This window comes from Cupressus sempervirens, chromosome 2 (genome assembly GCF_028749045.1).
Source record: "Cupressus sempervirens isolate cs-2001-9-10 chromosome 2, ASM2874904v1, whole genome shotgun sequence".
Classification (NCBI taxonomy): Eukaryota; Viridiplantae; Streptophyta; class Pinopsida; order Cupressales; family Cupressaceae; genus Cupressus; species Cupressus sempervirens.
The window spans coordinates 300,135,561-300,163,349 of NC_143119.1; positions in this window are offsets into that span (position 1 = coordinate 300,135,561).

A 27,789-nucleotide genomic window follows, 5' to 3' on the forward strand; every position below is an offset into this window, starting at 1 on the left:
CTTATTCCTCCTTGTCTTCTTCCTCTTTTTCTTCCATTAGTGCATGCAAATCTCCTAGAGTAACTGTGATGGATGGAGTGCTATTAAAATCACCACTGTCACTGCTATCATCATCCTTGATTTCAATTGGATCTTCACTGGGATTTTGCAGATGATAGATGTTCTTCCACATGTTTGTTGCATTATTTACAACATGCTCAATGTCCTTAATTAAAATCAAACATGTGTGAAATCTAATTATCATTTTACCTTCATGTTTCTTCATAGCTACCTTAATGTCTGGTCCAGTGAGACTTGGTAGAAGATTCCTTAGGGATTGCTCATATATGTCTTTAGTTGTTTGGGTGGCTAACTCCCATCTTTGTTGCAATCTCTCCAATAGTTCTTTGGAGATCTGGGAGGCGAGCTAGTCTGGAGAGTATTTCCATTTACCCATCTTATTGATTACTAGTTCCTCAATCTACATTTTTTCAACATTAGTTCTTGTTTCAAATTTCAATGCCTTAAAATTTGTGATGCTAGCTCCCTCTTCCAATTTTTTAAGCCTTTTCTTGAATGTGAGTGGAGGCCTAACCAGTATAGGTTCCTACTTGCCTTTTTTGGTTCTTCTAGAGAATACTGCAATAGGCTTCTTCTTAGGTTTGGTAATAATTGCCTTACCTTTCTTCTTTGGAGGGTTCCTCTTTAGATTCATGTTCTTCTTTTTCTTCACCTCCTTCTTCTTCATCAGCTTCTTCATCCTCACCTTTTCCTTCTGTAAGCATAAGAGGGCCAGTAGTAGTTTTCAACTTAGCTATCTTCCTCTTGCCTTTGCTTATGGCCTAGGGTAGCTTTATTTCAAGCTCAATTCTAGCCTTTGCCTCATCATATGTTCCAAAAATTAGTTTCTTTGGGTTTACTGGCTCATTCACCAGTGCTTCAATAATGTCCCTAGCCTCATCAATATTAACCTCATAAGGAAGAGGTTTTACCCATGCAACTTGGGGTCTGATTACCTGAATGTATACCTTATCACAATCAACCATAAAGCATACACCATCTTTGTAGTCTTCAACCAATTCCAGTGGAATTCGGAACCTATTATTCATCCTTTCCTTGAAATCTTCAAAATAGTTATCCATGATGCTATCAAAATTTTCACTCATTTCTGCTACAAACTCATTAATCTGATAAAGAATGGGAATATCTTTTCTCCATACTATAGTTCCTTTAGATGGAAATAATTTTTTAATATAGAAGAATAAAAAAGTTAATAGAGAACCAAATTTATAGGGATTATTCTTTGAAGTCCTTATACTATCCATGTTCTTGTTTAATTGTTTCAATAGTAATTCAGATAGATCAAATTCAAGGTTCTTCTTTACAATTTTGAAGGCAAAATCCATAGCCTCACAGGGTACACTGTTCAGTCAACCAGAGCTATATATTTTATGGACAATGACATGAGTGCCAAATCTTAGTTCGACATCGGATACAGTACTAACCTTCAAACCTCTACCATCCCACTCAGCTAGGGTTATCTTTTACAACTCATCCCATCCTAGGGTTTTGGTAACCTTCACTTTGTTGAGCATAGAGAGACTTGTGATTTTGTGAATCATCTTCTTTGTAATTAACACAGGCTTCTCTAACCATAGTTTCCCATTGTGCACCCGACTTAGAATATACCTAATCCATTTGGTTTGGAAGCTTCTTGGCATATGCAAGATATGAGTCAAGCCTTTGGTTTCAAGATGCTTATGCCTAAGTTTCAATGAGCCATCAACACTCATTTCTCCTAGGGAATTATCCATCTCAAGGTTTCCAATTTCTTGAACAGAACATTTAAAATGTGTACGAATATAATTTACAAGGAGTACCTTTGATGGAATTTGAGATTGAGCACCATTAGGGTCAAGTGATTCTGCAATGGCCAGAACAATTTTGAAGTTGGGTGCTTTCCATTTTGTACCCTTTACCAGCATCTTTGAACCTTGTTTTTCCTTGGTGCTACTACTACTTTCAGATGCCATTGATGCTCGGTAAAAGATATAATTTTTTCGAACAAATCTGTTGCTAGAAAATCACTTGGAATTGCTCAGAATTGCTTGAATTTCACTTGCAAATTTCTTAGCTTTGAAATCGTGATGAAGAATAAAATCAAATTCTTCCCTTTTGATGAAAATTTTGTCATTAATGCTTGGTACGAAGGTAGCTGAAATGACATAGTGTTTGATAGGTTGTCATTGACTTGCTCGGTAGAAGCTTGCAACTCGGTGATTGATCAAAACTTTTAGTTATTCCCGACCTAGCTCGATAAGGTCTTCAACCAACTTTCCTCGGTAGATGCAACTCAAAAAAAGATACGCTTTCTTTGATCTTTGTGTATTTGGAATACTGATTTGATCATTTTTCTTTCTTTTATTTTGGAATTGCTTGAGATATTACTAGAAGATGTAGTTTCATATCCTCCTTTATGTATCTAATTGGAATTGATGGAGTCATCCACTTCTTGAGTGACATTGCCATCATTTGAAATATCTTGCTTGGTAGATTTTGGAATCCACTGTTGCCTCATTTGCTTCCAAATGTTTTCAGCTTTAGCTTTCTTTTCATCTTCAACTCTTCCTATATTCATGTAGTTTTTAGCTATATGACCGAGTTCTGTACATGTATAACATCTTACTTTTGTATCTCTTTTTCTCAAGTGATGCTTTGAGTAGTCTTTGCCAATGTGTCCATATTCTCCACAATAATGACATTTGCACCAAGTATTTTAGTCCCATCCAAATATTGCCTTAACAAGTTGTTTAGCTAGATTGAATGATTTGGATCTACATTGGAATGCCTTTTGACCATGCTTCTTGCATTTGTGACAATTGCCATCAAATTTTGGTTTCTCCTTGTATTCATTAGCTTTATGACCATGTTGACTGCAATTGTAGCATTTACCATTGAATTTACCTTTTCCATTGCTCCAACACTTGTTTGATGTGTGACCTAGCTTACCATAGTGATTACAAGTAGGTCTTTGATTCCTTTGGGCACCTTGTTTGGAGGTTTCACCTTCTTCCTTGTAACCAAGTCCATCTTTACCTTTTTATCTATGAAGATTCTGCTCACTTTGTTGATTTAATTGAGTCATGTCTATTTGAGATTTCATCATTCTCATTGATTTTCTTTTTAGTGATCAAGTAATTTTTCAAACTTTCATTAATTTTTCTTTCAGATCTCAAGTCACTTTTTAAGCTTTCATTGATTAAATCATTCCTTAGTCTTTCATTCTTAGATCTCAGATTCATAATTTCTTCATTTGCGTTAGATAGTTGATCTACAAGATCTTCATGCTGAAAAGATTGATTATTTCTTGCCTCTAAGTCTTCATTTTCCTTGTCTCTCTATTCTAAAACTTCACATATCTTGATTGATTGGATTTCTTGTTCTCTTTTAATCTTTCTTACTTCTCCCTGCAGAGAACCATTCTTTGCTAGGAGTTCCTTGATAGCCTCATTAGCTTCATCTAAACTACTTGATGCTAAAAGGTTTTCTATCTTTTCTTCAATATACTGATGTTCATTCATTTGTCTTGCAAGTTCCTTCCTTCTCTTTAGGGATTGATAAAGGTGTTCCTTTGCTTCTTTGAGTTGAGTCATGGCCATTTCCAGATCTAGCTTTTCAATTTCAATAGCTTTGTCAAGTTTGAATATCTCCATTGTCCTTGATCTTTGCTCAAGTTGTCAAGCTTTGTCCTGAGAACCAAAAGCTCTGATACCAATTGTGGGAAATATTCAAGATATGATATGTTACTAAGAGGGGAGGGGTGAATCAGTAACATCAAATTTTTTAAAACTATTCAACACTTTAACCATATATACTATTCTTAATTCATTCATTTAATCTATTGCATATATGAGAGAACAAACATTTATAACACATGCACATAGTGATTTAGTGACCCAAAAACCTTCCAATTAGAAAGTAAAACTGGGGTGGGGATGATACCCACAAAACTTCATTACTGCAATATGAAGTTGGCCTATTAAGGCTTACATTGACCACTTATGGCGATCTTCCCTATTAGGAGCACAAAGGACTGCTAGGTCCACCTTGTTAGAGGATTTAAAAACATACACTGAAGTATGCACTCTATTAGGAGATTTATACAAAGACTGTTAAGTCTACCCTGTTAAAGGATTTACAAAACTGATTCACCTATTAGGATGAAATAGTGGATCTACTTAAAAACTTGATTTTCTGATTAGATTCTTGAAGTATAGATCACCTCTTGTGACTGATGAATCTTTATTGCTCCTTGTAGACCTTGCTGAATATTTTGCTCTTCTGCTGATTCATATTTACACTTCTCAAAACATTACATGTCTCTCTTGATACTCTTTTCCATATACCATCCATCTTGCAAATGATAGAATACATTACATATATACTATTCCAATAATTACAATTGCAAGGTCAGCCGTAACACAAGTGAACAAAACATTACTGAGTCGTCCCAATAGTAAATAACTCAGGTTCACTAAACTGACTCGGTGACCTTTTGATACTCGACATCCACTACATTAATCGGCATCATCATGCATTTGGTAGAAGTGAAGGCTTAGTCCATACTAATCACTCGATGTAGTTTTGAACTTGGTAACCATAGGTGACTCGGTAGATGTAGTGTCACTCGGTAAAAATTGAATCCTTTATTTATCTTGCTTTCAGTCAATAAACACTACACTTTCATTACTCGGTAAATACTATGCTTCCATCACTCGGTAAATGTTATACTTCCATCACTCAATAAACATTACACTTCCATCACTTGGTAAACATTACACTTCCATCACTCGATAAATATTGTGAACCTCGATGAATACTAGAATGCTCAGTGTGAACTATGAAGCTCGGTATGAACTACTTAAGTAATGAACCTATAAGGTAACCATTGAATTCTTGGTATACACTATGGATGCTTGGTGTAAATTGTGAAGCTCGGTGAGTGTAGGAAACTGAGTGCTGAGCTCAGTAGCTATACTGATATAGATAAGTGTTGTCACTAATGGCAATAATAACTTAATGCCAACAATATCTACCAAGTATATTGTATAGTTAATAATGTTAATCAAGAATTTTAGTTGCTATCAAGTCCTTTGGATAGATTTCAATTTCTACTGAGCAATTGCTACCATAATAATGATTAGCAGTATAAACTGAGCATCTTAGTGTATGCCAAGTTTACTGGTGCAAATTGAGTTGTGTAGTGCTTACCAGGTTCATAGTTGATATGATGTGAGTCTAGTGTTAATTGAGATACTCAGTGTTAACCAAGTAACTTAGTTTATACCCAACTCATAATGATAGCATTGACTGAGCTATGCAATGTGAATTGAGTGATTTAGTTTATATGCTGAGTTTCATAGTATTTGCTAAGTCACTAGTGTAGACCAAGTTCAAGACTACTTGGAAGTGATCAGTATTAGAACCTTACCAAGTCAATCTTCAAAACCCAAGCTTCTATACTTTGGCCGACTTTGTAATATTTGTGTAAACTTGTATTATGGCCAACTTTGTAATTTGCAGTTGGATTGGTATATATGTAATGTATTGTATCACATCAAAATGAATAAATGAATAAATGTAAGTAATGTAAGAAGTAGAGAAGAAATAAGAGTGAATTATAAAGGCTATAATAGTATAAGGAGAAACAAAGATTTATCTATCATAGCAAGGTGATTTGTACACTCAGAGGAATCACATTTAGCAAACAAAGTTATAGATCAAAGATTAGCTACTGCTTCATCCTAATAGGTAGATTAGTCAAATCCTTTAACAAGGTAGACCTAATAGTCATGTGTAAATCTCTTTATCGAGTGAATACTTCATTGTGTTGGTATGATTTTTCACAGTATAGAAAAATTCTAAAAATTTGGGTGAAAAATCATTTAAGTCTTTGAATTAAGTAGATTAGGGTTTTCATTCCTCATATGTTTCAAATTTTTAGGTTACCCTAGTCATGCCCTATTTCATGTGTTGTCTTTTCCTTTTAAATTCTCAAGGTTTATCTCTCAGCTCAACCATTAAAATACCCTAAGTGTGAAAAACCCTAGGTCTCTTTTTAAATTTTCAAAAGGATTGGTAGAGCACTTAAAATTTTCCCTTTATAGTCTTATGGTGTAGGGTGTAGCAGGTGAGCACAAAGGGTTTGAAAAGGCATTCCCGAGCATATGCTTAAGGTGATTTGCGAGTAAGTGTAAGGGTTTTAAAGGAAGATGTTATATTGCTTTACAAGGATATGAGTAAACAGTTGAACGAAAGGGTGAAGAGGTATTGAGTTATGATTTACGCGTATACATTTCAATGGATAGCATAAGGGCATAATACCCTAGTATGGTGTAAAGCTTGATTTGAAAGGGTGCATGAAAGGTTTTACAGTTCTACAGGTAAAAGGATTTTGTAAGAATGAAAGTAAAGTTCAAATGTGATTACGTGCATATGTTTTTGAGCTCATGAACAATTGTAAAGCCCTATTTTAGAAGTAAAAGTGTCGAGTGGGACCTGTTGTATTGTCAGATGGACCCTAGTGTAAGCAAATCAGATGAAGACATGACATCCACATTAGATGGGCCCAGCCCACATGGCAAACAACTTAAGGTATGAATTTTGCATGTGCACAAAATCAATGATGATTTTTTTAAATTTTTTTTGAGATCAAATCTGGGTCATTGATACTTGAAAAGGGTAGTTTTATCATTACGCCATTATGCTTGCAAGCTAAGCATGTGAACAAAGAGCCTCTTTATCATTTCTTTGTGTTTATATGTTGGGTTTCAGCGTATAAGCGTAAAAAGGTAGACAGAGGAGATGAAGAGAAGGCTTTATGCTTCTACGAGAAAGGGTAAATGTAAGAGTGGGATATCATCTAAGAAGGCTCTTCAAGGTATGAGGTAAAGACAACTTGTAAGGGCATAAAGGAGAAATAAAAAGGGTAAAAAAAAAGCTTTAGCAAGGGTTTTATGCTCATATGAGGAATAGTTGAATCAGAAGATCAAAGGTGTTAGTAAAAAGGTTTTTGATGTTGCAGTGTAAAGGGTTGCATATAGGCGTAAAAGGTGAAGGCTAAGATAAGGATTTTACGCTTATACAATGAAAATATAAATCATAAAAATAGAATTATCAAGTGAAAAGGTTTGAGGTCATATGGGGTAAAGGGCATCGTAAGAATGCAAAAGGTATTTTCAATATAGTGCCAAGACATCATTACATTCTTACGATTAGGGTATGCTGAAGCATCTCTGAGTGAATGTAGAGATCCATCAAGGGAATTTTTGGTGTTACAAAGATTGAAGGTTTGACTCAACATAAGAATGTGAGACCATAATTTGAAAGAAAGCAGCTCATGTGTCATGCCAGATAAGCAGGAAAGACAAAATCACCATAGCTAAGTAAAATAGAGCTTTGAAAAGTACATCAGAATCAAATTTTATGGCTGATATACCTTGGTGACAACTTGCATGAATGGTTTTAAAGCTCGTGCATGCTAAATTTATTGAAAAAGATGGTAGATGCATGATTAAAACATCAAGGATTTAATTAAATAACAAAATATTTGCCACTTTGAAGAATTTTTTTTCTATTCCATTCTGAAACCTACAAGTTTCAGAGTTTTGTGTATCTTGTGTAAAGAGTCATGAGCATACTTATAGAGAAAATGACAAACAAAGAAGTTGAAGAGTTGCATGAAGAAGAAGTCAAAGTTGAAGATGAGGGTGATGATGTTATAGAGGTCACACCTGAAGGAAAAAGGAAAAAATCTACTGCTAAGACTGAGAAGAAGACAAGGATCAGGAAACCAAATAAACATGCTGAAGATTGGCTAAAAATTCTCCCAAGATCATCAAATGCAATTTTTGCAAATGACCATGTTTTCTGAGACCCATATGTTTTTGTTTGAGATGTTGAATGCCCTAAAGTGACTGGTTATGATCTTTTTATGTACTTTTATTAGAATAGAACAAAAAATGTGCCAGTGTGTAACCCATGGAACATAAACATGGCAAAATTGATATTTCCAGAAGTATTCATTGATGTTGATTTGTTGAAGGCCCTAATGAATTCCTACAATCCAATAACCAAGACATTCTATAGGCATAATGGGAGTGTATAATGCACATTGGATAGAACTTCTTTTGTTGAGGCCTTTGGATTAATGGGACAAATGGATGTACCTATTGGCATTACAAATTTGCAGGGAAAGTTTGACAAGAATAAAACCTACTTTGTGGAAAATGTTATGCTACCACATATTTCTTATAGGGTAAAAAAGGCAGGGTTACATCCAAAAAAGGTGGGGAATTTTCTACCTTTGAGTAGGTTTAAGAATTATTTCAAAAACATAGTGTATGGGTTGCACAAAGTGATGGGAAGTGATGGTGTAGAGGATTGTGTGTATGGTTCTCTTTTTCTGATGGCATGTGATATGCAAGACCCTTTCCACTATAAGGAGTATGATTATGTGGCCTTCATCATTGATAGTATGCACATGTAGATTTGTGATGCAAAGAAGGGAGAGATGAAAGACTTCAAGTTCCACCATTATTCATTGTTGATGCACCTTATCCTATATAACAACATTGGATACATTAGCGGGGACTTCATTGATCAAACTTTTTATGAATTTGGTGAGTTACGTGTGCAACTCTAGACTCATTTTTGGCATAAGGATTTATATTATTCAAATGCCCTTGTGTTCTTTAATTTGTTTAGTTCTGCTATTATGAGGAATGTAGACCATACCTTTTTTAGAGCACCAAATGTTTTAAGACCTTTGCTTAGACCTGCTCTCCTAGATGAGAAAAATAGGATAGATCATAATTGGGGGGACATCTTTTTTTTAAGGAGTGCACATTGATTAGGGTATATGCATGTCCACAGCCTCCTCATATTTTACCCAAATATTTACCCCCCAGATTGGCCATTATTGAATTCTTTTGGCAATTTCTTTTAATGAATAAGGAAATGATCCCTCCTATCCTGCACAAGCCTGCATTTGTTTGTAGAACTTTCAAAATAGGGGATTTTGAAATTGGGAAAAATGCATATGAGGAATTGAGTGACTATTTGAGCCAATATAAATTTTCTACTAGGCCATATAGGATGTATGAACTTGAAAATTATATTACCAATGAGGTCAAGGCCATTAGGGGATATGTCTTGCCTCCAAGAAAACCTATTCCTATTGAGGATTTAATTGCAAATATAGTAGCAACAGGGGAGGCTGATGAGCTACTTGAAAAGTATGGTGAAATTGGGAAGGTGGAAGAGGCTTTGAGGAGAACAAATCTTGATTTAAAGGGATTTTACATAGAAGTGCCCTATCCTAAAAATTTAAAGAAAATGGTGGAGAATTTTGACTACATTATGTCCCAAATGCCACATGAACCAGAAGGAGAAGAGGCCACTGTAAATAGGGAGTCACCTGAACTAGATGTGTAGCTAGAGGTTGAGTTAGAAGAAGAACAACCATCAACCTCAGCATGGGTCCCTAAGGAAAATAAAAGACAAAAAACAATGCATATCTCGGAGAAGGTAGTGAGTAGAGCTTTGTAGGTAATCCCAAGAAATTATGAGTATTTTTCTAAAATTAGGCAAAATTATCTATATCAAAGAGCTACTGAAGTAGGAATGGCTTCTACTAATTTACAAATTGTAGCTTCAAGACTGCATGACAGGCTCATCCAATTTGAAAAATTCATGGAGGATGATGATTTTATTAAATCATCAGAGTTTAAAAGTTTCTTGTATAAAATAAAGCAAAATAAGCTCACTTTGAGCCTTATTCCAGGAGAAGACCCTGAGAAGAATAAAGAACTAGTGGACAAACTACTTGCATATGACCCTGAGACTGAAATAATGACCCTTGTTGAGGCTAGGAAGTTAGTACACAGGAGTGGTATGATTATGATACCTAATTGGGATATCGAGAGAGCTTTTATCCTTGATCAGATGAGAAGATAGGACAAAGCTATTAGCTATGACGCTAGTGGTAGTGTGGGATTGAAGAGGGGGTCAAGTTTTAATGTAGATACAAAACCCCTATCAGTTTGAAGTATTGGCCTTGATACAAAGAAGCCAAAAATGATGGATATACAAGAAACTTCCCAGGTAATATGATTGTTTGGACATTGGACAATACTTTTGGAAGAGAAATTTCTAGCCTGGTCAAACATTTTGCACTCATGAATGAGGCCAAAGTTTAGAAAATTGAAGACAAGTTAGCTGCTATGTACAATGAATGTATAGATGTCCAAAAGTTGTATGAGGAAGAGCTTAAAATAAAACATGTACATAAGCAAAAGATAGAAGAGTTGGAGGGGAAGATACATAATTTAGAAGCAGAAATTGTATCCCTCAAGGAACAACTCAAGGCAACTTTAGAAGCAGAACATGCACCAAGGTAGGAAATAGAAGGAAGGCACACTATAGAAGCAGAGGCCCAAACATAGGAGATATCTATAGGGATAACAGTGCCAGTGCCTATGGTTAGTATGGAGATAGGAGCTTCCTAGTTTGACAGTGCCACCAAGAAAAATGCTCTGATAAATGTATTAAATCATAGAATAAGCACTTTGAAAGAATATCTCAAGATGCTTATAATGCATTTATCATTCTACAAACTATAGAATAGGTATGCAAGGATGCAATTGGATGGCTTGAGACTATTTTTTTAACAATGGGGGCCATTTATGAAATTCTTTGATAGATTGATACCCTTGTTAGCCAAGAAGCCAGATCTCCTAGATAAAGTTATTACTGTGAAGGAAGGTATGGATAAAGTGAAAGACTTATTGCAAATTTTCATAGAGAAGCTGGTAGTAATTCAAAGCAAAATGAAAGTGCTGACAAATGGTTTTTATTCTTTAATTCTTTCTGTTATAAATTCTGATGACAAAATGAAGGATTTTAATGAATGGTCCAATTCTTTTGACCATATAGTAGACTTGCCATAGGTGGCACCCATTTTTTAGAATGATATTGATGAGTATTTTTTTAATGAACTAATTGATAATATATTCAAGGTTGAAACTGAAATGAATAGGTTTGCAGTAGAAGGAAAGGTAATTACTGATGCCAGGTGGTAGAAAAATATTGATGAACTAACAACAGTTAAGGAATGTGAATGGCCAACCAAAAGAGAAGTATTTGTCTTGGAAGAAATTGCAGAAATCAAAGCTATACCAATAGGGAGAAGTTAAAGAAAAAGACAAAATTAAAGATCTTATGCTCCAGCTATCATCTGCAACTATTTTTTTGTTTCATTTTGAATGAAGGTGTCCAGATATTTTTGTAAAAGGTTTATGTAATCATTTTTGTAAAAGGACACCTGTCAATCACATTTTGCTTTTGCTTGTTGCAACTCATGCCTATATAAATGAGTTTTCAAGGCAATGTGAGGGTCCAAATTTTGTATAATTTTTAGTCTTTTGAGAGAATACAGTTGGTCCAATAGCGTGTAGTTGTTTTCAGTTTATTTCTAGTTGTACTTTCTAATGATATATTGAAATGATAGAATTAGCAAGGTATTCTTGGCATTCCATTCTATTGGTCATTGTATTAGTCATCTAAAAGGATAATACAAAAGGGTATTTACACTATATCTGTGTCATTAATTTCTATCTCCACTTTATGTGTTTATTTGCCTTGAAGTCATTTAAATAAGGTTTAAATTGACTAAATGCAATTTGGATGGGTTGTATACTAATTTCATTGTTGCTTTTAATTCAAGGAATTATATAAATGCTTCAGTAAATCAGTAGGGTTTATGAATTTATGAAAAGGATACTTTGTAAGAATGGGAATGGGTGATTACAAGTGATTAATTCATTTACAAGTTATTTGAACTAGATCTCTCGCTAATAGTCAATTTTTTGCCCAATGGATAAGGCACTGGTCACATAAGTCAGAAGTGAACAAGGATGAATTCTGCTACTACATATCAAACCAATTATAAAATCAAAATCATTTTTCATTTCATTTTGTTCAAAGTTATAAATGCTGGTCACTACTCATTTATATCTATTCTCTGAGTCTTATGTAGCTGCTATTTCCAAGAATATTTGTAAATCCTAGGAGAATTATGACTAGATTTGCTAATAAGGGATGCATACAAGTTTGAGAACATTAAAGGAAGTGAAGTAAACTGCTCATGTATTAGTGGGTAATAGATGAGAATTAGAATGAAACTAAAATAATCTCTACACAAAAATTTGCATTAGAATCAACCCTAGGTATACCTGCCTTGATTTAGCAAAGCCTAAAGGGTAGAAAACTGTTCTGGTTTTGTTGAAGTTAGGTCAAAGTGGTTTATTCATATAATTGCTACTAGGAATTGGTTAATCCTTATATTGTGTGAGTAATTTCACTGTGATTTTGAGTATTTTGTTGCTCAGTAGTTTGAAACACCAACACATTGTATGTTTGTAAATCCTTTTGCAAGGTGGACATAGTAGTCCTTATTGCTCCTAATAGGGTAGATAATCAAAAGTGATCATTATAAGCCTTAATAGACCAACTTTATATTACAATACTAAAGCTTGTAGGTATCATCCCCACCCTAGTTTTACTTTCTATTTGGAAGGTTTGTGGGTCACCAAAATTGTGTGTCAAAATTGTTATGTATGCTTTAATGTTTTTAGTTTCTCATGCATGCAATTATATTAGAATTTACATGAACGATTTATTGATAATTAAGGATTAAGTTTTATTGGTTACTAATTCATTGCCCCCCTAGTAACTTAGCCTGTGATAATATTTCCAACTATTAGTATCAGATCTTTGTGGTTCTTAGAGAAAAGTTTAACAACTTGAGCAAAGATCAAAGGCTATGGAGGTATTCAGACTTGACAAGGCTATTGAAATGAGAAGCTAGATTTGGAATTGGCTATTGGAAAACTCAATAAAGAAAAAGAGAAACTCTCTCAATCCATGTAAGTTAAGTTCACTCTTGACCTATTTATTTTTCTATTATCAAAAATTTTCCCATCAAAAAGTACTATGGTTTGGAGAAAAGATGTACTAGTCCTTTATCAGATTAATGAGTATATTGCTGAAATGGGAGAGAATTATGCTAGCATAATGGACAACTACTTTGATGCATTTTAAGAAAAAATGAATAATAGATTCTAGATTCCAAAGAATTTAGTGGAGGATTACAAAGATGATGTTTTTTCATGGTTGATAGTGACAAAGTGTACATTCAGGTAGCTAGGCCAAGAATAGTATGGGTAAAACATCTAGGATATGAGGCAAACATTGGTGAAATGAAAGAAATAATTGAAGCATTGATAAATGAGCCTATTGAATCTAAAGAAACTTATTTTGGAACCTATGCTAAGGTAAATGCTAGGATTGAACTAGAAATCAAACTCCCTCAGGCAATTAACAAGGGCAAGAAGAGAATTGCTAAATTGAAATCCAATTCTACTCTTCTGTTAATTGAAGGAAAAGGAGAGGATGAAGAAGTAGAAGATGAGGAAAAATTAGAGGAAGAAGAGACACTGAAAAAGAAAGGTAAGGTAATCATTAACAAACATGCTGCTATGTTCATCAAGGAAGAAAGAAAAAAAGAAGGAAGAGACATAATCTTCAAAAGGTCTCCACCCACCTTTGAGGAAAGAATGAAAGAGTTAGAATTAGTATCTGGCATTAAAAACTTCAAGGTGTTGAAATAGGAGATTAGGACTATAGAAGAGTAGAAGAAAATAGAGGATATGTTAATATCCAAGATGGGTAAGTGGAAATACTCACTTGATCAGCTTGCTCAACAAATTCCTAGTGCTTTGATGGAAAAGATTAAGCCAAGATGGGAGCAATGCATGAAAATTGCATTAGATATATATGAGAAAACCTTGAGGAAAATAATGCCAAATTTGGATGACAAGGAGGTAAAAGAATCTTTGAAGAAAAATGAAGAAAAGTTAACTTGAAGATTTAGCACTTGTCTTGTGTTATTGAAATATATTGAGCATGTTGTGAAAAACACTACAAACACATGGAAGAATGTCTATCATTTTCAAAAACTGAGTGTTTTTGAAGTTAGTATAAGTGATAAGGATGATGATAATTATCAAGAGCAAGATGAAGAGAAAGATGATGAAAAGGTGAATCATTTTGATAATAAAGATGATGAAGCAGATTAGGGTTAGGAAGCTACTAAGGAAGATGCACAAAGATATTGAGGAGACCAACCTAGTAAAGATTTCTATAGTGGTCATAGCCTCACTTCCTCACTCTCCAAGAAAAATATTGAAAACACCAAGCTTGGAGACAACATTAGTAGTATTGATTTTGACTGGCACTAAAAGCACAAGCACTTAATCAATCTCTACACTAGTCTAGATCAGTATTTCATTAATAGGAATGCCAAGCACTTCATCTACTAAGTAGCAAGTTCTTCCCTCTACATCAATTTTGGCTAAATCAGGTATTTCTCCTATAATTATTTCAATAATAAGTGTAGTTCCAACTTTTTTTGCATGTTCTACCATATCTACAATTATTTTGATTCCTAGTATACCAGTAATAAGTGCAAGGACAATTGAGACCAAGCCTCAACTAAGCACAATTTTTTTGGGAAAAAGTAAAGAGAAGGAAGAGGATATAGATCTTAATGAGGATATTGTCATTCCTAAATGAGACATTTGAAATCTAAATCCAGATTAGATGCAAACTTGTGGAGAACTTCAAAAGAAAGCCAAGTAAAAAAGGCTTAGATAGGAGAGAAATAAGGAATTTAAGACCATCAAGGATGATAAGAATATTTTAGAAGAGGCTCTAGGCATAGAGGTTGATACTTTACAAATTTTTTTGTATTAGTTGGTAGAGGTAGTCCATAAATGTAATGAATATTTGGATGGATAAGACAAAGTGTTGCATAAAGCTAAGAAAAAGTTTGAGAATTTTTTTGAGAACTTATTGCTCAAAAAATTTCCATTCATCAAGTAGAACTTAGAATAGTAAAGGAGATATTTAAGGATTCTAATAGAGTGTTAGTGGAATACATAAGGTCTGTAGTTGGGAGCACTTCTTTGAGTCAATTTGACCTAAATGCAAAGGAGACCAAGAACTTACTCCTAAAGATGCAACAAGAAAGGTAATTTGGGTAGGTAGGCCAAGTATGGGTAGATTAGATAAAGGCTCAAGGTCCCCCACTAGTTGAAAACTTGGGAAGCCTAGTATTAGATGCTCATAAGATCAGGAAAGCAACTTCAAATAATTAGAAAACCATACAAAAGTAGCAAACAAGCTGACTAAGAAATTGGCCCTTCTATAGGAAGTAATAGACATGAAGAAAAATGTGGCCATTGCTCATGGGATTATGAAGATTAGTAAGGAGTTACTTTTTCACTGGAAGCAATCCTTGGAGTTTGTTATAGAAATCTCCATGAGGTTCTAAAATGAGCTCAAGGATGTGAATAACCTGGTGCAAAAGGTCATTGAAAAGTTGATTCAATATTTGAAGATCTTGCACATAGAGTCCTTCATGTACACTAATGGGAATCTTATGGACATTGAGAGAATGAAATCAAAGTTCTTGGCATTTGTCTACGAAGCTGTTGACCTACTCCACTTCTAAGTGTCCAAGATCTAGGAACTCTCAACAACATATGTAATCATAAGGAGAGAAATAGAGAAATTCTAGTCAAGAGTGGCTTAAGTAGATGAACTAATAGAGATGCATGACTACTAGATGGTCTAAGCCAACAATATCATCATTCCAAATATCAAAGAGCTAGACAAAGTAACCAAAGCTATGAAAGCTTATAGAGCCAAATGAGTTACTTCTAAAAAGGCATAATGTTCTGATGCTTTTCCAAACATCCTCCATTCTCCCCCTTCTCTTTCTTAATTTTTATCGATTCTTGGCATTTTTTTAGTATCTATAATTGACAATGATTTAAGCTTGTCCTATTCTTAGTCTTTCTATTTATAGATGCTCTCTGAAGAAATCATCCATGTAACTGACCATTTTGAGAAGGCCTATAAATGTAACCTTATATGAAGTTAATAAGATCAACAAAATTTACTTTGGGAAAACCCCTATCTCTGGGACTACTATGTGTGACTCTGAGTACTAAGAAACCTATTTTAGCACTTCCTAATTTTAACAAGATGTTTCAAGTAAATTGCGATGCTAGTAGAACTATAATAGGAGTTGTTTTGGGCTAGGAAGGTAGACCTATTGCTTATTTTAGTGAGAAGTTGAATGATGCAAAAATAAAATATTCTCTTTATGATCAAGAATTTTATGCTATAGTTTAGGTATTAAAGAAATGGAGACACTATCTTCTTCCTAAGGAGTTTTTTTTGTATACTGGTCATCAAGATTTACAATATTTGGATAGTCAAGGAAAATTGAACCAAAGGCATTTAAAGTGGGTTGAGTTTTTGCAGAGTTATACATTTTTTTTTGAAACATAAATGTGGAAAGTCTAACAAAGTAGCATATGCTCTTAGTAGAAGACAACTTTTGTTGATAGAAATGTGGATAGAGGTGGTTGGGTTGAAGGAACTTAGTACTTTGTATTTAGATGATCCCGATTTTGGTGAAGCATGGAAGGCTTGTATAGAACCTATAACACTTGACATGACAAAGTGGTTGGATTTCATGATCTAGGATAATATGTTGTTCAAAGGAAGCCAATTGTGCATTACTAGAAGTTCAATGAGAGAGAATTTCATCAAGGAGAAGCATAATTGAGGATTGGCTAGACATTTTGGAAAATATAAAACTATAGCTTTGGTTGTTGAAAATTATTAATGGCCATAGTTACAATAAGATGTGATGAAGTTTGTACAAAATTGTGGAGTATGTCAGATGGCGAAAGGAGTTAAGTAGAATACGGGGTTGTATCAACCATTACCTAGATTAGAGAGGCCATGGAAGGATGTCAACATGGATTTTTTTCTTAGATTACCGAGGACACATTGTGGGTATTATTCTATTTTTGTGGTGGTTGATAAGTTTTTAAAGATGGCACATTTTATTCCTTGCAAGAAGATGACTGATGTTGTTCATATAGTAGAGTTATTTTTTAGAGAAGTGGTGAGACTATATGGTTTGCCAAAGAGTATAGTTTCAAATTGAGATACCAAAATTTTTGGGTATTTTTGGTGTACATTATGGAAGAAGTTGAAGATAGATTTTCATCACATCATCCATATACTGATGGATAGACAGAAGCTATGAATTACAATTTGGGAAACTTGCTGAGATATTTGGTTGGAGATAAAACACAACTATGGGATATGATTTTACCATAGGTAGAATTTTCATATAATAATTCTATCAATAAGAGTATTGGTAAATCACCATTCCAGATTGTATATGGGAGTAGTCTCAAAAATGTTTCTGAATTGAGGACATTGGCTAAAGGAGAGATAAGTAGTGTTGAAGCAGGAGATTTTGTTGAACATTTGAAGAGCATCCATGAGGAGGTGAGGAAGCACATCATAAAGATGAATACATTTTATAAGGATAAGATAGATGTGGAAAGGAGATATAAGGAATTTTAGGTTGAAGATGAAGTAATGGTTCATTTGAGAAAGGAGATTTTTTTAGTAGGTACATATAATAAGTTGAAGATGAAGAAGTTTGGACCATGCAAGATAGTGAAGAGGCATGATTTTTGAAATGCATATGAAGTGGAGTTGCCTATTGAATTGAATATTTCACTAGTATTTAATATTTCAAATTTGATAGAGTATTATGAAGGAGGTGATGGAGATGAAGTTGCAGAAGTGTAGTGGAGCATTCTAGAAGTTAGTTTAGCTACAAAGGAGATTGAGGAGATACTAGATAGCTGTGTTGGAAAAAGTATCCAAAATAGAACTTATGAGGAATATTTGGTCCAATGGAAGGGGAGACTAGTTGAGGATTCATCATGGCTAGCAAAGGAGGAGGTTAACCATCTTGGTTTTCCTCTAAATGCCTGAGAAGTAATGAGGTCACTTCTTGAATTACCCTGGGTGTCTAATGTAGGAGCATCCTAGGTGTAAGGGAAATCTTGCATCACCCAAAAATATTTTATTTTTAGTCCTTTCTATTTTAATAAGGGCTAGTAGATAGGGTGGTTACTATTTATGAGAACTTTTTATTTTTAGTGAGTTTTTCATATGAGCTCAAAATGTTCTCATTTTCCACAAGAAGGTTCATTTTAGAGATATAAGCCTACCATAAAAATCTCATTACTTCGGCTTAAGTATCAGAGAAGTTATTGCAAATTTTTGATGGAAAAATTTAAAAAAAAATTTTTAGGTTCACTTTTGGAGACCTTAGATTGCCCAGATGAGGTCTAAAAACTCAAAAGAAGGGCATTAACATAATTCCAAGCCTATAGATTAGGAGCTTTCATTTTTGAAAAGTAGTTATAATAACCAATCAGAGCAATGGTTTGTGAATTATGGCCTTCCGAAGTTGGGCTGCCTAAAATTTCTAAAATAATTTTCAAAGATGTATTTTCGTGACTCTATCTATTTTGTTAGGGACTGTCAGCCCTAGGTATTAAGTCTGAGCATCTAGAACCTTCTCGAGTGGCATAAAACTACCTATTTAAGAAAGGCCTGAACATTGTCTAGGAGAGCTTTGGGTGATAATTCATAGCTTGTCTTGCAAATTATTATACTAAAGGCACTCATGTGGGTTATCATATTGTACTTTAGAATTTTGTAATTCTACATTCGTGGTGCAAATAAGAAGTCCATATTTTTTTCTTGTATTGGTTGTTATTTCTTTGTTTTTGTTATGAATTTATGGTTTTAAGGGGAGCACCCTGCATCATAGATCCATACTTTTTCTATTCAACAATAGGGAATTCATATTTTCTAGTCAACTTTCATCTAGTTATCATAGGTGTTCCAATAGGTTTACAAGTTTCCAAATCAAATCTCTTCAATAACTCTTTAAGATACTTAGTTTGTGATATGAAAATACCATCTTTGTTCTATGCAATCTGCAATCCCTGTAAGGAAACTTGAAACAAAATATAAAATTTTTCACATATCCCATAATAGATATGAAATAAATATGTAATTGAAATCCACATGTAAGAGAATAGACAACATACTCACAAAAATGTGACACAAGATATACCCTGGGAAACCCTCATTAAAGGAAAAAACCTAGCCTCCAAAAGCATCCATCACCATGTATTATTTATAAAAAACATCATTACAATACAACCACGGAAGCCTTCAAATCTATATCCACAAGAAATAAATCCATGTAAAAAATAATGAATCCACACATCCCATGTCATGCTTGCAACTTTCATAAATGCTCCCTTGGCTAACTTATTAAGCCTTGTCTTTTTTGACTTTCCTTTTTGACTTTTTCCCTTCTCATATAGAAACTACCATTGTGGTTTCTTATATAGTAGCAAGTCCCACAAACCTACCAACTGATATTACATAAACCATGTGCTACCTAACCCATTGACCTCCCATTTTAATAGTGGACATTTAATTTTTTTCTCCAATATTAAATAATCATATCAAATATTATCACAATGTTACAATATAACTCATCAATTATATCCCATGGAAATATCTTCATATTGCATGTCCATCTAGGTTCTCCTAGGTGTAACATTACATAATAAAATAAAATAATACAATATAATAATATTACACAATGTATACAATACCCATTATCTCAACAATCTCCCACTTGTTGTATACATTGCATAGGGTCAATCCCTAGCCACATAAATGATAAAGGAAATAGTCCCTCTTAGCATATCCACCATTATGGATCAAAGTATACCATGTGCCGCTCCATCCTAGTACCTGCAAAAAAAAAAAAGTGTTCAACATCTCAAATATGAATGATCCCACCTCCTATTATGCAACTACCACTAAACATACATAGAAGCCATCCAAAGAGAAAGCCACCCAACCTATCACATAAGAATCATAAAATCTTGTACCAGATGAAACATTAAGAAAAAATACCTAATCCAAAGGTAACAACATGTATTCATATCTGTCAAAATGCATAATAATATAACACCCACAACAAGTGCCAAACCCATCCAACTATCCATACCTCCAAAGTTATACCAAGTGAATCTCACATCATCAACATATCTAATCTATAACCTACAACCACAAGAAATACCTACCATATATACAATAGTAAGCTCCTATTGCAAAAGATAATGGCAAATCTACGATCAATCCACTGACAACATCTCAAAGAAGTGAATCCATATAGTATCAAGGACATCAAAAACACATATACTAATAACTTGCAAAAACAAGTCTTGTGACAAGTCTCAAAAACTCCAGCAAGTTTTCCACAACCAACAAAGGGATGATATAAGGAATAACCATGCCATCTCTCACATTGTATACGTGAAAACAAACCAGCGATCACAATCTCTGACCAATCTCAAATCTATTTTTAGTGAAACTAAACATACAAAAAGCTAACCAAGAAAAAAGAGAAACCATGCAAGTCATAACTTGTATCATATCCTTTTGTACAATTCTCTAGATGTAAATTGTGTCAAGTAAGATCTCCTCGATAAATACCCTAACTTAGAACCCACAAAAACACCCAAATCATACCTACATATAACTAATCATAGATGTAAGCCTCTCACAAGAAGATCAAACTCATAAACCATTCCTAAACCAAACAATAACCATTTCTAATTTAGGGAATATGCCCAATTTAAAACCATCTCCAAAACTCAAACAAAATAAGAAAAATATATGCACATCGAGATAACCAATACTAAACCATCTCTAAAATGAACCTTCCTAAACTAATTTATAAACCATATATCAAGATTCACATCCATGAAAGATAAGCATAAACATAATACACCTAAGAGAAATGATGGGCTATACCGCTTAAGTAGTAAACCCCCAAGTAGACCAAGAGTGGGGAATGCGAATGCTCATCAAGATATCTAAGTCTCCAACCAAGACTTATCTGAGAATAATCTCCACTCAATTCTATATCAGGTGAGTGCCCCTTAGAATTCTTGTTGAAACCATCAACCATCCCAACAATTAATTTTTTAATCCAAGAGAAATCAACATCACCATCATCTCTAAGTATTCATGAGCACCTATAACCAATCAACCCATGCCAACTTCAAATGCAATATCATGAAGTATCTAACAAATAATTAATATACTCAATACCAAGAAACTAAACCAAGATCAACATCAAAGTTCTAATCATTGCCTCATGAGCATAAACATGAAAACATGATCTAAATCATCTCAACCAAAGAGATAACATGATCCATATGAACATAACATATCAAAACTCTAAGCACATATCAGGACTATACTATGACATAATAATGAAACCATACTAACACAAAGGATAATATGTCAAATGAAAGCATAAAACACACCTTTAATAAGAAATCAGTGAGTCCTTGAGATGAAATCATCTCCATACACCATGAAGAACCATCTCTACACACCATGAAGATAATGAGTGTACCATGCAAATGTCAAAGATGCTTCTATAGCAACATGATATAAGACAAATCTCCAACATTTGAAAAAATTCAACAAGTATATCAATACCACAAACTACCACTCAGCTATGGTCTTGATTCACCCATGGAATCCTAAAATTCATCTCCTAAATGAAGATAATCTAGGTGTACACACATACAACCAAAGTGAAACCAAGATCTCCAAGCCAAAAAGATAAAAACTAAACCAGGAACTAATCTTGCATTACCACCTCATCCCTATCACAAGATCCCACTAAACTATGTATTTAAGCTATCCTTGATAATATGATAAAAAGCCATCCTCTAACCATGAGAATCAACTAATGCATCAAACCATCAAACAAATCAAAGTGTACATCATGATCTCTTCAAAAGAAACCAAATAACCTTGAGCCTCAACTAAGAAGATATACTACCATAACCAAATTAGGAGTCCAAACCAACGAACATCGAGGATGTATCTATACATCCAATCATGTCATGCCAAAATCCATGACACCACGATCACATCAATGAATCAAGAATTTAACTGTCAAATTGTCCAACCTAGCCTAAAATAATCAACCACAATCCTCCACCATGATTGTACCTAGTAACAATATCTCATCATTTCTACATGAAGAAAAATAAAAAAATCATGTGAATAAGGGCATAGAAAACCTAAATCCAAGCCACTAATAGAAATATTCATCAATAATAAAAGATCAATGAGAAAAGACAACCCACATCCAAGCCATGAATACAACCTGTAAGTGTAGACCACTTACAACACCACACAACTTGTAGACCTAACAAGTCATCATACATATCCAAATCAAGAAATGATAACCATATCATCATCACACCAATCTAAAATATAAAATGAATATATAATAACATCAAATCTCAAATCTCCAAAATATAGAATGTCATAAAATCACAATGTTACCATAGTAAATACACATCATAAACTGTTTAGATCAATATATCACTAAATAAACCGTACTTAGGCCTCTCTTCAAGAGATTTCCATTGACTACTCAAAGTCCAAAATTTAACTCTGTATTCCCAAGTTATGCCCAAATTTGTGCTCAAAATAAACATCTAACTTTTGGACTCTTAATATTTGACAAAATGTCAAAATCATAGAATCAAATCTGTACCAAGTTGTATTGCTTTGAATTAAATTTCTAACAACTATAAGAAGTCCAACATATGATATACTAAGTGAAATTTATGGTCATTTTACCAAGACAACCTTTTTACAATTTTTATTGTGAATTTATTTTTGGTGATGAAAATTCTGATGAGATTAAATTTCATGATCGTCATTGACTGAACTAAACACCTTTTACATTTTCTGTAATATTTCCCAAACTAGGGCATAATATATATCAAAATTTATGGAAAATCCATCTTAGATCCAATGGTGAGGTCTATTTTTACTCAAAAGGTCATTTTCGCAAGCTCCTCCCTAAAAACGTCATTTAAATGAAACATCTAAAAAACCTATTTGAACAACAATTTCACATGCCCAAAATTTTCCAATATTCCATCATAAAAACAAATCCAAAATTCTTAGATCTACAAAAAACAACCTACAACACCCATATATTTTCCCTTTCTTTTATTTTTTCATGCATTGTCATGGATTCAATCTAGGGTTACAAAAACAAAACTATAGTTTTGATACCACTTGTGAGGAAACTTGAAACATAAATATAGCTATTTTCACATAATCTATAATAGATTTAAAATAAATATTTAATTGAAATCCATGTGCAATAGATAGATAACATACCACAAAAATGTGACACAAGATATACTTTGGGAAACCCTCATTTAAGGAAAAAAATCCAACCTCCAAAAACATCTATCACCATGTATTATTAAGAAAAAACACCATTGTAATACAACCATGGAAGCCTTCAAATCCATAGCCAAAACCAAGAAATCCATGTGAAAAATTATGAATCCACACATCCCATGCCATGATTCCAACCTTCACAAATGCTCCCTTGGCTAACCTATCATGTTTTGTCTCTCTCAACTTTTGTTTTTGCCTTTTTCCCTTCTCATACAACTACCCTTGTGATTGTTTATATAGTTGTGAGTCCCACAAAACCACCAAATGCTATTACATAAACCATGTGCTACCTAACCCATTGACCTCACATTTAATATTGGACATTTAATTCTTTTCCCTAATATTAAATAATCACATTAAATATTATCACCATGTTACAATACAACTCATCAACTATGTCCCATGAGAATCTCTATATGTTGCACATTCATCTAGGTTCTCCTGGGTGCAAAATAACATACTAAAATAAAATAATAAAATATAAAAATATTACAAAATGTGTGAAATACCCATTATCTCAACAATCCCAAGAAGTATTTCATCTCACCAATCATACTCATCTCAAATTATTTCATTGATTCTTCTAAAAATACCTTACCCTTTTCATCATTACCTCCAAAAATGATGTCATCCATAAACACTCTAACAATTAATAATCCTTTATTATCTTTCCTTAGATACAAGTTACTATCAACATTACCTTTCACAAAACCCAAATTTGTCAAGTGTTTTTCCAATCTTGCATACTAAGCTCTAGGTGCTTATTTTAGTCCATATAGTGCTTTCTTTAATCTACAACTCATCTCCATCCATCAAAAGAAAAAGATCAAGCTACTTAATGTATAGCTCTTCTTCAAGTTCTCCATTTGGAAAAGTTGATTTGATATCCATCTAATAAACTCTAAAATTATTGTTAGGTTAGGATGCCAAAAATATTCTTACTGCTTCTAATATAGCAACAACGGGAAATTTTTCTTCAAAGTCAACTCCTTTTTGTGAATAAACTTTACATATCAATCTTGCTTTGTTTCTTACAACTTCACCTTGTTCATTCATCTTTCTTTTGAATAACCATTTACTTCCAATAAGATTCTTATCTTTATGTCTAAGAACCAATTCCCATTTTTTGTTCTTCTCAATATTCTCTAGTTCTCCTTTCATATCTTTAATCCAATAGTTATCATTATTATCTTCATCGACATTATTAGATTCAACTTGAGAAATAAAACATAGTTCTTCTTGTATGTTGTTTCTTGTCATCACTCTATCTTTTCTTCAAATGATCTATTTAATAGGGTGGTGTTGGGAATATAACCTAAGCAAGGTTACTGAGAAGGGAGGGGTGAATTAGGAACCAATAAAACTTTTATCTTACTTCACCAATTAATCCTTCATATAATATTATGATCTAATTGCATGCATAAGAGAATGAAAGTAATAAAACATTCATAACACTTTGACACAAGATATAGTGACCCAGAAACCTTCCAAATAGAAAGTAAAACTACTATGCAGATGATACGCACAAGCTTTAGTACTACAATATAAAGTTAACCAATTCAGGATTATGATTGATCACTTCTAGTGATCTACCATGTTAGGAGAAATAAGGACTGTGAGGTCCACCTTGTTAAAGGATTTATAAACATACAATAAAGTATGCACCCAATTAAGATTTTTAGCAAAAGATTGTAAGTCTACTCTATTAAATGATTTGACTAATGCACTTATTACAATGATATAGTTTTTGATCTTTGATTTGTAACTTTGATTTGCTAAATGAGATTTTTTGAATTATATTCATCACCAGACTATGATAGATAAATCTTTGTTATCCCTTATATATCTTGGAGCCCTCTTTAATTTTCACTCCCACTCATCATTTTATTCTTCACATAACTTAAATATGATACAATGTATTTCATTTATACCAATCCAAATCACAATTTACTAGTGTCGGCTACAATACCAATTTCATCATAATTCACAAAATCAACCCAGCTAATGTAACTTGAGTTTTGAAGAAAAACTTAGTGATGTTCTAATACTTGAAAAAAAATGTCAATGCTTGAAAATCTTTGGTACTCAGTTGAACTTGAATCCTAGTCCATACTAATCACTTTCAATTAGCTCAAACTTGGTCAACGTTGCATGACTCAGTGAACTCTGAGAAACTCAGTAGCTATTGAATCACTCAATTGACATTGCATAACTCATTGAATACTAGATTCATATTGTTAACACTATGAGCTTTTTAGATACCATATAGCTTGGTTAACATACCATATTTTAGTTAACACTATGATCTTCTTCACTTCCATTGAATAGCTTGGTAGCCTCTACTATGCTTGGTTTGCACTGTACATTATTTATGAAGCTAAGTAAACATTATATAGCTTAGAAAACATTAAAAATTGACTTAGGTACTTGGTAGATATTGTATTCTATCTACTTGGCTTGGGAAAAACTGAATCACTTAGTTAACATTGGAAATTGAATGATGGGCTCTGTAGCAATGTAACCATCTGATCAAGTGTTGAGTCATCGATAGACAAATTGACCTTAATTTCAAAAATCTCCCCCTTTGACACTAGTAACAAAAAAACTTATCAAACCAAACATTTGAATAATCAAACTATTATTCAATAAATTCCTTTATTATCATTCTATGTCTTCAACTCAGTTTGACTTCTTGCTGCTATTGCTCGGTAACATACTCCATTTTTTAAATTTTCAAAATTGCTTTTGTAAATATATTTTTTACTTATCTATATAAGTATCTACATACTACTATCCTACTCTCCCATACATATATTTCTCCTATATACATACATTTGGAGTATATTAATCATTTCTCCCTTTTACAATACCTTCTCCTCCTTTATACAATATATAATATCTTCTCGCCCTTTTTGAAATAAATGCCAAAGGTGTATAATATCTATATGTTAATAGAAAAATGTGACTAGAAATAAAAATGTACCTTCAAAAGTAGTACCATTGTCTTGTCACAATTCTCTTGTAATACTTTACTTATATGTAATACAATCTAAACTTCTACTAATAATTCCATCATGTGATCACCTGGAGAAGTTGTCATGGATGAGAATCTTTGCATGATCAATGTGTTTCTACAATGCATCCATGTTTGGAGGAATCATGCCCTAAATTTGTGCTAATGTGGCCTTGATTCTGGCCTTTTCCTTTAATATTTCTCCCTATAGATTTGTTAGATATCTGATCTTCATATAATGTGCAGAACTATAACTTGGATCAAGTGACAACTAGTGTGCACTTGCCTTCATGTCTTCATCTATCTTGGACAATTTCTGCTTGATCTCCTTTGAGAAGATAGATGTATCACTTAATTTGACAAATAATGAAACAACATTATTTGTAGAGGTTTCTAGAGTAGCAAGAATGCTAAATAGTTCAACTTGATCTATTGCAATCTTGTGTAACTTGCTCCAACACTCTATTTTCAAAATTTCTTTCAACTCTTTGAAGTAGTTTCTCCTATTCATTCAAGTCTCCATTGAATTTGTGGATAATTTTTGCTATCTGATTAGGAATAAGTTGAGTATTATCAACCTCGATACTTAGAGCATAAAAAAAAATGTTCTTTTTTGGAAATATTCAAGACTATGCTAAGTTACTAAGAGGGGAGGGGTGAATCAGTAACTTCTAAAATTTCAAAAATTTCAATTCTTAATCCAATAATCCAATAAAGATTTAATCCATCATATATAATATGATATAATTACATGCATAAAAAATTGAAAACATGAAAGCATTCATAACATTGTGACACAAAGAAAAGAAAAGAAAACTGAACCAGGCCCTGCCCTAGGATCATCCTAGCAACCCTCCTGATGTACCCCCCAGCCCCACCCTGCCCAATTTGCCTCAAGGGGTTCCCATTTTGCCCCTGGAGGAGATGATTGAAATCATGGTTGAAAAAGGGGGGGAGGTAATCAGAAAGAACAAGAGGAGGGCCTGGAGGAACTTCTATGGGGACAAGGTCAGTTTGGGTATTGTTAGAGAACCTACTAAAATCTAGGTGCTGGAGGACCTTGGAAAAAGTACCCACTATGAAGAGCTCATTGACTCGGCTCTTTTGGTTATCTCTGACAATGTGCGAGAAACTGGCTTCAACTTCCTAAACAATGCAAAGAATAGCCTGATTGACAACTTTCATTCCATCAAGTGGCTTTTTCAAAAAATTGAGGCTCTAAAGGACAGGAGCAACCAGCCCAAAAACCAGGATTTTGACAAGGAAAAGGAAGCTAGAGGAAGCAAGGACTAGGTGGGTAGCCAAGAGAAAGATAGAGGCTAGGTCTCCAGAGACCATCAAGATGAAAAACTCACCCAACTTGAGTAGAAGGTCCAAAGACTGGATTCTGTCCACTAGATAATCACCAA